Genomic DNA, 12,349 nt, shown 5'->3' on the forward strand with positions numbered 1-12,349 from the left:
GCTGCTGTGACTTCATGTCTCGTAACCCCAGTCTATTCAACTGGCCACCAAATGCAAGATGCTATTTGCACTTTCTAGCTGGCAGAAACTAGAGAGAATATTCTCACTGGCCACAAAGACAAGCTTTGGGGACATAGAACAAGATTTCATATGTCCTTGAATCCCTTCACCATTTTCGTGCTCAATGGCTCCCAGTACATATTCACTCCCAACTGCAAGCACCTGTGCCTCTTTTCTGGTGCTCTCCCTCCCACTGTCCAAACCCAAATGTATGTCCCCTGGGGAGCCTTACCCTGTATGACCACAGGTGCAGATGATAAAACCCTTCTTCTCTGCAACCTGAGGTAGACGACTAGAGGGAGTGCTCCCCTTTTTGGACTTGGCTTCAGGCTACGCCCTCACTTGACCTCTTCCCCTTATAAGTCACACTTCCCAACCCCCTACCAGGGGACACTTCCTAATCAATAAATTGCTTTCTCGAGCATCCTCCTCAGGATCTGCTTCTAGGGAACCAACCTAAGACAGGCTAGTGTTAATGGCCGGAGTAGTTGCTTCAAAAGCATGGTTAGAAGTAAACACTTGGGTGAGAAATGTTTCAGTCTTTGCAAGGCTTGACACACAAGCTTTAGTATTTGAGCATTTGAGAGAGTAGTAATAGGCATTTTGTCCTTCAGTATGAAAGATGGAGGACTATTAGAGTTGAGAAGTATAAACACAGTGATGCATTTTGGAATAAGATGCACCTTCTGTGCAGCAATCACTCCTAAGTTAGAGTAATCAGACTCTTCACTGTTGCTTGTTTCCAAATGAAATGTTTCTTAAACGAAATTCAGAATGTACCAGAACAAGCAAGGCTTTCTTAGGTGCTCAAACTTGCAAAGAAATCATAACCTTTTAAGTGAAGTACAATTAAGTAGGAGTGAAATATTCGTCATTTGAATGCTTAATGGAATTCTATCTAAGAGAATCTATCTTTAGAGCTTAATTGTGGATACAACTTGTAGACATGCAACAATGGTGTCCGCCATTTCAGGGTGGGATTCAGTTAGATTAAAATGTACTTAGGTTTTTATTTATGACTAAAAAGTAAGGCAGCTCTGGTTAGAAATGATATTTGAGACAGCCTCCTTCATCATGACTTTTGCCATTTGGCGTTGGATATGAAATTTTTGATATTATGGTCATAGCATTCAGAGTTTAGAGATCATCTAGCCCAATTTTTTCTTTCTAGTGTTCTACATTTCCAGCTTTTCCACAATGGGTATATGGATATATATAATGTATATATTTACATATATGGATATGCATAGCCATGTGTGCTTTATGTATGTATATAAATATATATGTATGTGTGTGTAAATATACAAAGAGAGAGATTACTTCTATAATTTGAAGTTTCTAAATTGGACCATGTTCAACATGTATAAGTATAGACACTTAAAGGAATTTAAATTAGAAAAAAGAAACAATTTTGCTTATATATTATCAAAATATTTTTTAAGTAATAAGATTTACTTGCTGATGAAGGGAAGGTAAACTCATATACTCCTTTGAAAGCAATTTAGCAAGACCCTTTAAAAGGTTTGTAATCCAGTAGATCTATGCCTATAAAGCTGAAATAAATAAAAAGCTTTTTGTACAAATATGCACATTTTGATAAAACTTAATAGGTTGTCTACTTTTTATTAAAGTATAACATACTTACAGAGGAGTGTACAATTCCATAAACATCCACAAACTCTACCCACCCACGTAACCATCCCCCAATTAATAAGCAAATATTTTTTTCTTTTTTAGGAATTTTTTTGAAGTATAGTTGCTTTGCAATGTTATATTAGTTTCTGGTGTACAGCAAAGTGATTCAGTTTATATATATATATAAAAATATATATATATATAATTAAGATTCTACATATAAGTGATATATGACATTTGCCTTTCTCTGTCTGACTTACTTCACTTAGTATGATAATCCCTAGGTCTATCCATGTTGCTTGCAAGTAGCATTATTTCATTCTTTTTTATGGCTGAGTAATATTCCATTGTGTGTGTGTGTGTGTGTGTGTGTGTGTATCACATCTTCTTTATCCATTCATCTGTCGATGAACATTTAGGTTGCTTCCATGACCTGGCTATTGTAAATAGTGCTGCAATGAACATTGGGGTACATGTATCTTTTCATCTTATGGTTTTCTCCAGATGGAAAGCAGATTATTACCAGCACTCCAGAATGTAATAGCTTTTTTTAATATTTATTATTTATTTGTTTGTTTATTTATTTATTTAGGCTGTTCTGGGTCTTAGTTGCAGCACGCAGGATCTTTGTTACAGCATGCAGGATCTTTTAGTTGCAGCATGTGGACTTAATTGTGGCATGCAAACTCTTAGTTGCAGCATGCATGTAGGAGCTAGTTCCCCAACCAGAGATTAAACCCGGGCCCCCTGCATTGGGAGGATGGAGTCTTACCTACTGGACCACCAGGGAAGTCTCCTGTAATAGCTTTTTAAAGTGGAAAAAAATTAGTGTCCAAAATAGAGAAAATTTTAAGATGGGACAACCTGGGCAAATTTTAAGCTGTTTAAACAAAGCCATCTAGAAATCCCAAAGGCAATGAGACAAAGAAGTAAATATGAAGATCCCTGTAGACCAGGGGTCCCCAACCCCCAGGCTGTGGACCGGTACTGGTCCATGACCTGTTAGGAACCAGAGAGCACAGCAGGAGGTGAACGGCAGGCAAGCAAGTGAAGCTTCATCTGCCCCTCCCCATCGCTCCCCATCACTCACGTTACTGCCTGAACCATTGCTCTCATTACCGCCTGAACCATCGTCCCCCTCCCACCCCACCCCCCCGGCCATGGAAAACCATGAAACCAGTTCCTGGTGCCAAAAAGGTTGGGGCCACAGCTGTAGACCTCAATCACAAGCTTGCAAGAGCTATATTACTAGAGGTGTGGCCAAGGCAATGGGAAATTGTACCAAGTAGCCTCTATGCAGAATGCCTGGGAGAATCATAGCCACACAAGCACTGAATAAGCATTTGGCTCAGGTCAGGGCATGCAGCGTGGGTATGCAAAGGAGGTCTTAATTGATATGCTCCCTAAACCAAATGCTGAAAGTGAGTAGGCAATCACAGAGGGGAGAAGCAGATCTGGGTGGCTGTCTGACTGAGGGTGGAAAATACAGAAATAAGTCCTCCATGCTGAGAAAAGATGGAGTCCACCATTTTGAATCATACAGTGAACATTAACATCAAACCAGATTATAGCCAAAGACACTGATGAGAAGGCCAAGCTTAACTAATTGGTAAAACCTGCTAGCACCATCTGGTTTATGCATAAGCGTAGCTAAATTAAATGATATAGACCAAGTAGAAGAGGCTCAGAAGCTAGAACAAAGAAGCTTCCAGATAGGTGAAAGATGTATCAGCAACATTCCAACAAACAAACTAATACAGTAGGATCTTGAAGCTAGGATGGGGTGGACCTTTCTTATTCACTGGTCCATGCTTGAGGGGGCAATGAGAGCACCAGGTAATAACATTAGTATAGAAAATCCAGGTTTTAGGAGAACTGCCTTAGAGAGAAGAGTGGGCTCTGAATGAAGAGATTTCTCAAGCCTTCCACGGGACCAAGGCTGGGTAAAGACAGAACTAACCTGTGCCTCCTCCTTCATCTGCATAGATTCATTATTTCTCTCAACAAATAGTTACTGAGCCCCTACTAAGTGCCAGGCGCTGTGCTATGTAGAGGATCCATCAGTGAGAAGGATTAATATAGGATCTGCCCTGAAGAGACTATCACCTAAACTGTGACAAGCAGCGGTACACATCTACCACCCAGCTAACTAAGTCGTAGCTTCAGACTGCATTTCAAGGCCCGCACCTAATTTTTTTTTCATAATTGTGTATTCTGTTCTTTCAGTGAGCCCACCAGAAATGTACAAGCTTTGGGTCCCCCAAAATCTGGGCCCACCTCTGCGAATGAGTTCTGTGAAGACCAGATTCCTGTGATGGCACCTCTCACACTTCCTTACACACATTTATTTACGTATCTGTCTTTCTCTAAAACCTTAAGCCCCTTCATGTTAGAGGCTTCTAATTTATCTTTGTGTCTCTGCTATTCAATGCAGATGTGTTAAATGAATTAGTAAGTGAACAGACTTTAGTTGACTTTTAGTTATTAGTATACTGAATAATCAATTTTTTTATGCTTTCGAATATCATTTGTTCCCTTTTTGCTTTCCCTGAGTAAAGGTCCTTTTGAAAATTCCAGTCTGATCAGGCTGGAACAAATGAGGAATTACTGATTCTTATCCAGACTAGAAAAGAACAGCCTTTTTGTGGCCAGGTGAGGTCATGGTAGCAAGCAGTCCCAGGTAGCAAATCAGTGAAGTTTGGAGTTGCTGAGTCAAATTTTCGCGTGCTCATGTGGAGAGCTTGTTAAAACACAGATGGCTGGGCCCCATCTCCAGAAGTTCCAATTTAGTAGGTCTCAGATGGGAACTGGGAATTAGCGTTTCTAACAAGTTCCAGGAGATGGTGATGCTGCTGGTCCAAGGGATCACACTTTGCCCTGTACCACTGATACCCAATCTTAGCTACACATTGGAGTCACCTGGAGAGCTTTAAAAATTCTGACGTCTGGGACCTCCACCCCCACCCTGATATTGATTAATTGTGTCCATCACAGTCTGGGCATTATGATTTGCAAAAGCGCAGTCAAGACTTCGAACCAGTGCCCAACACCATGATGCATGAGTCATGTGAAAAGGTGTGCAGGTCACAAGTCCTGACCACCAGAAACAAGAGTATCTGAATCCTCATCTTTGGAGAATCTTAAAAATTGATTAGAGAGGAATTTAAAGACTCTTAAAAGCTCTCCAGACTCCCTCCCTCTGCAACATCCACACAGGATTCCTTGGAGCAATTCCAGCTGGAGGCAATTTTTCTGCATTTAAACATCCCCAGATAGTAAAATCCAAAGGGGACTCACGTAGGCCTTACTGCTCCACACACGCCATGTTTCCTAGCCTTTGCATGCATCAGTCAGTGACCGCCTGGAGTGGCCACCTCAGCCCTGACCTTATATTTCTCTCCCTGCATCACAATTACTTTGCATTTCCATCTTCCTCCCAGAATAATAGGAGCTCCTTGAGGGTAATTTCTCTCCCTTATGGCCCTAGAATTTAGATCAGGTTTTTTGAATGAATGTAGAACAATGTATTTTTCAGATCTTTGACTCCTCCCTTCGGAGCAAAAGAATTTCTTACTCTTCCCCATTGTCTCTCATTTCCATATCAAATTGCTGGAGGCTTTTACCTTAATCAAAATTTAAAGGTAAAACTCAACTTGGTAACATCTTGTACCATGAATTGCAAAACAACCAAACTAAGCTCAAACTATTTGAATGGCGACCCAGAATAGAGCCTAAAACAGAAAGCTATATTAAGTGAACTAATTAAATAAGGAAAATGAGAATTTTGCTATTGCATTACAAGTTCTTGGTTTTACCTAATGAATGTTAAAAAACAGTGTGGAAGAGCAAAATGACTTCACAGTAAAACTCTAAGCCCCAGAAGATCCTAGCATCCCTTCTTTTCTAAACTTAGCTCAGCCACTGGCCCACGATGTGAATGAGTCACTGCTCTTCCTTGACTTAAATCATCCCTCTTATAAAACTTGTTAAAGAAAGACGTCACTGGAAATTAGATGTTGTAGCTAAGTTTAGCCATCCTTAGGACATAAATATTGTAACTTATGTAAATTCAATCATTTTTAGTTCATGACTTATATTTGGGCATGTGCTTGAATATGTGTTTTTATACGTACTGTAGCTAAAGATATACCTTTTAAATAGACATAGATTTTATATATATAAATATATTAATATGTATGCAAATATCCACAGAAAGCACCTTGCACAGAAACATCCTTGAGCTATTTTAAGAGGCAGCATTATTTTACTGACAAATGTTCAGAATTTAGCTATCCAAATTGCCCCCAGCCTAACCTCTATGAATGACTGTTCTCCTCAGAGAGTCTGTGTCTGAGTGAGTGTGTGTGTCGCAGGGAAGACAGGAAAACCCACCCTCCCCCAGCCCAGCTTCTCCTCAGATGATGCCATTTGCACTGAGCCATGCAGGCAGATGCCACATGGTGTGTCTTGGTGATTAACGGGGGTCTAGCAGAAATACTCCCCCACAGGCTTCTCAGAGAAACCTGAGGCTCCAGTCACCACCAGCACTCCCTCCATCCTTTAAGGGTTTTCTTAAAGAGCGCATGCATCTTACCTGGATCAGGAAACTATTACCTGGCAATGGTTGCCCATTTAAAATCTGAGTGATTAGGGCTTCCCTGGTGGCGCAGAGGTTGAGAATCTGCCTGCTAATGCAGGGGACACGGGTTCGAGCCCTGGTCTGGGAAGATCCCACATGCCGCGGAGCAACTAGGCCCATGAGCTACAACTACTGAGCCTGCGCGTCTGGAGCCTGTGCTCCGCAACAAGAGAGGCCGCGATAGTGAGAGGCCCGCACACCGCGATGAAGAGTGGCCCCCACTTGCCACAACTAGAGAAAGCCCTCGCACAGAAATGAAGACCCAACACAGCCCTAAATAAATAAATTAATTTTAAAAAAATCTGAGTGATTAGAGAGCTTAGTTTGTCCAATCAGCCAATTACAGCCAATTTATAGTCACTCCTTTGAGATTAGGATTCTGAAAGAATGAGGTAGAGGAAGGCTACATACAGGGAGGCTGAGAAGCCCTGAATCTTGCTCAGGGAAGGAAGTCAGAAACCTGGCCAATCCAGCAGCCACATGGGGGTCTAGGCAGGAGGAGCAAGCAGCACATGAGAGTAACAGGGACACCAGAAGCCAGGTAAGTAGAAGCAAAAGGCCAACTCAGGCCAGTGACCATTGCATGGGAATTTACAGTTTACAGAGAACTTTCTCATCTCATTTGAATCTCATAAAGTCGTGGTGAATTAGGTATTGTTATTTTCATCCTCATTTCATAGAGGAAGAATAAGAGATTCAGAAACTGATCCAAGTTCACTCAGCTGGTATAGGGCAGACCTGGGCTGCTAACCATGGTCTGCAAAATCCAGCAAGTCTTCCTGGTATAGCTGATACCCAGCAGGGCCCTGTGGGGCTCCTGGACATAAAGCCTTTCTGTGTCCCCCATTTCTTTGATTACAAGAAATAACGCCTTCTTTCAGCCTCCATGACCTTCCCTGAGTTCCAAAGGGCAGATTCAAGCAGTTGTTAATTAGGGAAGGGAGGTGATCCTAGACAAGGGAGAAACAGAGTCAAGAGAAACAATAGTTAAGCCTTGGGGCAAGGTCCTGGTTCCCCATCAATAGACACACACAAGATATCTTTGAGCTGTTTTGCAGACACTGAAACCCCCTCCAGGTGGGAAAAGTTAACAATTAACGATGGTATGCTGCCCACAAACACTTAAACCCCAGACCAGTTGGACCCAGAAGGTCAATGATGCTGACTCCCACTTACCTCACCACCAACCAATCAGAAAAATGTCCCCGAGCTGATCATGCCCTCTTTGAACCATTACTATAAAAATTTCTCACGGGCTTCCCTGGTGGCGCAGTGGTTAAGAATCTGCCTGCCAATGCAGGGGACACGGGTTCGAGCCCTGGTCTGGGAAGATCCCACATGCCGCGGAGCAACTAAGCCCGTGCGCCATAACTACTGAGCCTGCGCATCTGGAGCCTGTGCTCCGCAACAGGAGAGGCCGCGACAGTGAGAGGCCCGCGCACCGCGATGAAGAGTGGCCCCCGCTCGCCGCAACTAGAGAAAGCCCTCGCACAGAAACGAAGACCCAACACAGCCATAAATAAATAAATAAATACATGATTTATTTAAAAAAAAAAAAAAAAATTTCTCACTACCCTCTCCAAGGGGGGGCACAGTTTTTGGAGGCACTAGCCTGCTGTGTTCCCTCTTTGCCTGGCAAGGAAATAAGGCTACCCTTTCTCTTTCCTCCTAAATTCTGTCTCTGTATTTCTATTTGGCACCAGTGTAGAGAAGCTGAGATTTTTGGCAACATACCTTTCTGCCTACATGTGTCAGGCCAAGCAGTGGCTGTACCAAATGGTTCTGTCCCCTCCAACACACACAGATGTGGCCAGACTCCACCCCTAGGTTTCTACCTCCTGTGGCCAGAACTGACCCATGCTCCCTAGCAATAGTCTACAGGCTGCTCATATCAGGAGAGCCAGTTTACCCTAAAGTGTGGGGCAAACGGCTAAAGGAGAAACTTAAGAGGGAGGCAAACAGTCAGAGAGGTAAGAAAGGTATCCCTACCCTCCTAATCCAGGACAGTATGTTGCTAACATCTTCCCGTGGGTCAAAGGGAGATCTGAGACCACAGACTACAGGTTCTGGGAGAGGCCTCGAGGGTACAGCCCCACCCACCCCTCAACTCTAGCCTGGATGTAAATAGTGAAAAAGAAGCATGCTTCAATTTTCTTAAGAAACCCATTCCCATGTTCAGTCATCTTTTCTTTTTAAAGATGTGCTCTTTTTGGGGGGCTTCCCTAGTGGCGCAGTGGTTGAGAGTCCACCTGCCGATGCAGGGGACACAGATTCCTGCCCTGGTCCGGGAGGATCCCACGTGCCACAAAGCGGCTGGGCCCGTGAGCCATGGCCGCTGAGCCTGCGCGTCCGGAGCCTGTGCTCCACAACGGGAGAGGCCACAACAGCGAGAGGCCCGCGTACCGCAAAAAATAAAATAAAATAAAATTCTAAAAAATGTGCTCTTTTGTATCTAACAAATATTTTGTTAGCTTCCTTAGGTCTGCTCTAGAAGAGATAATCAGTGCCATTTAAATAATATATTTAATGTTTTAACGCCTGCTAAGAATCCCTTCAGTATTTCATCTCCAGTAAAATAGCCACATGTCCTTTGACATCTCATAAGGCATGAGTCCTATTTTTCATGCCTTTAATCAATTCCATTGCTCCTCTGTGGTCCCTTTCCAATTTTACCACATGCACCTTTAGATATGAAAACCCAAACACAGTACTCTAGATGTAACACTCTCAGGAACAGACCAATAAAAGGTTGGTTTCCAAGCTCCTGAAAGGAGATCACACAATAAGAGCCGGGGTCATATTCATTCCCAAATATCACTAATAACAGCACCACCTTGTCAATTCATTCAATGTGGGCTCCATTCACCACAGCTCCCCTGGTGCCTTGCCCTCCCTCCTCAGCTGTGTCCCTGTGACCCACATTGAGTGGTCCTGTATATAACCCTACCCTGACCCTTCCTGAGCAGGACCGTTAGAGAGGAGAGATCCAGGGCAGCTCACAAGCTTAAAATATGATGAGAGTAACCACTTCTCACTATCACAGATGACTGGAGAATCACAGAATTTCAGAACAAAATGGACGCTCAATCTAGCACCACAACAGGAAAGAAGGAATTCGCAGTATATGTAGATGCTCAGTGAAGCCTCTGTTGATACAAATAGCCCAAGAACATGCGTAGGTGACTTATACACCTAGGTCTATCTGTATAAAGGGAAGCCTTACACTCATTCACCTGCTCACAGGTTTGATCAGCAAAGAGGCTGAAGCTGAGAAAGCCAGATGTACCTGGAGCTTGTTAGAAAATTTATCACTGCAGGGCCAGCAATCACTCAGCCTGCTTTCTCTCTTTTCCCTTTGCACCTGCATATTAAACCAAGCTATTTGCTCCTCACAAAGGGAAGCTATTGTAACCTGAACTTCCCCATTTTTCTCCCTGAAGCAAAACATGATTGTGTAAGTAAAAGCCCCAGAAACACCCTAATCAAGAATAAGAACTAAACCCCCAACAACTAAGATTTAGGCAAACACGAAACAGATTGCAGAATCAGCTAAGAGCCAGCCGATGCTGCTAGGGGCATTGCTAACACACAAAAGTCAAGCCTTAGCTCTCAATGGTAAGGTCCTCTGTCTGAATGCCCTAGGTCTCTCTGCCTGGAGGGGCTGAGGCCCTGCTGGCAAATATTTACTCAGTCTCAGAGCATCCTTTCCAGGGCGGTATTTTTCTTTACTCTGCTGATGGAATGCAGCCATGCAGAGGTCAGGGAGGCAGCACCATGTGTCACTGACCCTCACAGAGAGTCCACCGTGGGGCCTGGACCATCTCATGTTCTCCCAGAATGGGTTTAGTCCTCTGGAATGTTAGCTCGATGCCTGCATTGCCAGCTGGGTAACCTAAGATGGTCATTTCAGTAGAGAGCAGCCTGAAAAAGCAGTAAAATTATGCTATTTTAGTCATTTAACAGTTGAACACTATTTCCAAAAGAATGTACTGTTTTTCTTGTTTTTATTTATTTGTTTGTTTGTTTTTGGCTGCATTGGGTCCTTCTTGCTGCATGCAGGCTTTCTTTTAGTTGCGGCGAGCGGGGGCTACTCTTCATTGCAGTGCGTGGGTTTCTCATTGCGGTGGCTTCTGTTGTTGCGGAGCACAGGCTCTAGGCACGCGGGCTTCAGTAGTTGTGGCGCATGGGCTCAGTAGTTGTGGCTTGCGGGCTCTAGAGCGCAGGCTCAGTAGTTGTGGCGCACGGGCTTAGTTGCTTCGCGGCCTGTGGGATCTTCCTGGACCAGGGCTCGAACCCGTGTCCCCTGCATTGGCAGGCGGATACTCAACCACTGCGCCACCAGGGAAGCCCCAAAAGAATGTACTGTTATTTATTAGTGGTATTTAGACCAATTAAGACACAATGAGGGGCTTCCCTGGTGGCACAGTGCCCGCAAGCCACAACTACTGAAGCCCGTGCACATAGAGCCCATTCTCCACAACAAGAGAAGCCACCGCAATGAGAAGCCTGTGCACCACAATGAAGAGTAGCCCCCTCTCGCCACAACTAGAGAAAAGCCCACGCACAGCAATGAAGACCCAATGCAGCCATAAATAAATAAATAAATAAAAAGATACAGTGACGATAAGAGAGATTTGCACTCCCATGTTCACTGCAGCATTATTCAAAATAGCTAAGAGGTTGAAACAATCTAAATGTTCACTGACACATAAGTGGATAAAGAAAATGTGGTGCCTACTTACAATGAAATATTATTCAGCCATGAAAAAGAAGGAAATCCTGGCCTATGCTGCAACATGGATGAACCTTGAGCACATTATACTAAGTGAATAAGCCAGTCACAGAAGGATAAAAACTGCATGATTCTACTTACATGAGATACTAAAGTAGTCAAACTCACTGAAGCAGAGAGTAGAATGGTGGCTACCAGGACCTGGCAGGAGGGGCAGGGAGGGAGTCACTGTTCAATGAGTAGAGAGTTTCAGTCACGTAAGATGAAAAAGTTCTAGAGAGCTGCTGTACCACATTGTGCTTACAGGAAGCTATACTGTATGGCACACAAAATTTTATTGAGGGTAGAGCTCATGTTATGTGTTTTTTAGCCACAATTTAAAAAATCTGTTCTCCTCCACTTCACTGCAAATGGCAAACTGAATGGACAGTAAAATTATGTGCATTTCAAATCACACACAACACACACACACACACACACACACACACACACACACACACTAAGGATAGAACATTTAAGAACAAATAAAGACAGGGTTCTGGGGTAAGCTGTGGCCAGACCTGCCATACTCAGCACTCCCAAATCTAGAACCAGAGCCCGTTTCATGGCTGTATGATCTGTACACTCCCATTCAGTCCTGAGCTCAGAACAGGTCTGCACTTGGGTTAGTACTTTGCTGTTGTCTAGAAATTCTTAATAATTTTTTAAAGGGTCTTGCATTATCATTTTGCTGTAGGCCCCCAAAATTATGTAGCTAGTCCTATTGTGTGTGTTCACAACTGGTCATCTTTACATAGTTCATTCCATGTGACTATAAATTGGTGGAGTCCAGTCATTATTACATAATCTGTGCACAGTGGGGCAAAGATTGTAAAATAAGAAAATATAGCAGCACATTAGACACAGGTGACTTGCTAAAGGCAGTTATTATAACTATATAAAGTAGTTAAGTTGGGGATTTAGGGCACTGTAGTTGGGGGTAAAAGAGATTTGGAAATCCCTTACTTTGGGCTTGCCTCTGCCTGACAGGACCCACCCTTGGCAGACAAATTACCTTTGCTACCCTCCCAAGCCCATCTCCCTCAAGGAACTGGGGAGACTTAGGAAGCCACACTCATAAAACCCCCTCCAGCCTTATATTTTCTGAAATCCTTTGCTGAAAAATGGATCCTTTGTGTTTATCACATTAATGGTAATTTCTAGAATATGTAACTGTCCAAGCCCTCATTTTCACCAACCCTTCAGTTCCCTGGCAGATTTCTTCAGAGTCGTTTAAAGGAACC

This window comes from Mesoplodon mirus (genome assembly GCF_964341445.2).
Source record: "Mesoplodon mirus genome assembly, chromosome: 13".
NCBI classification, from domain to species: Eukaryota; Metazoa; Chordata; class Mammalia; order Artiodactyla; family Ziphiidae; genus Mesoplodon; species Mesoplodon mirus.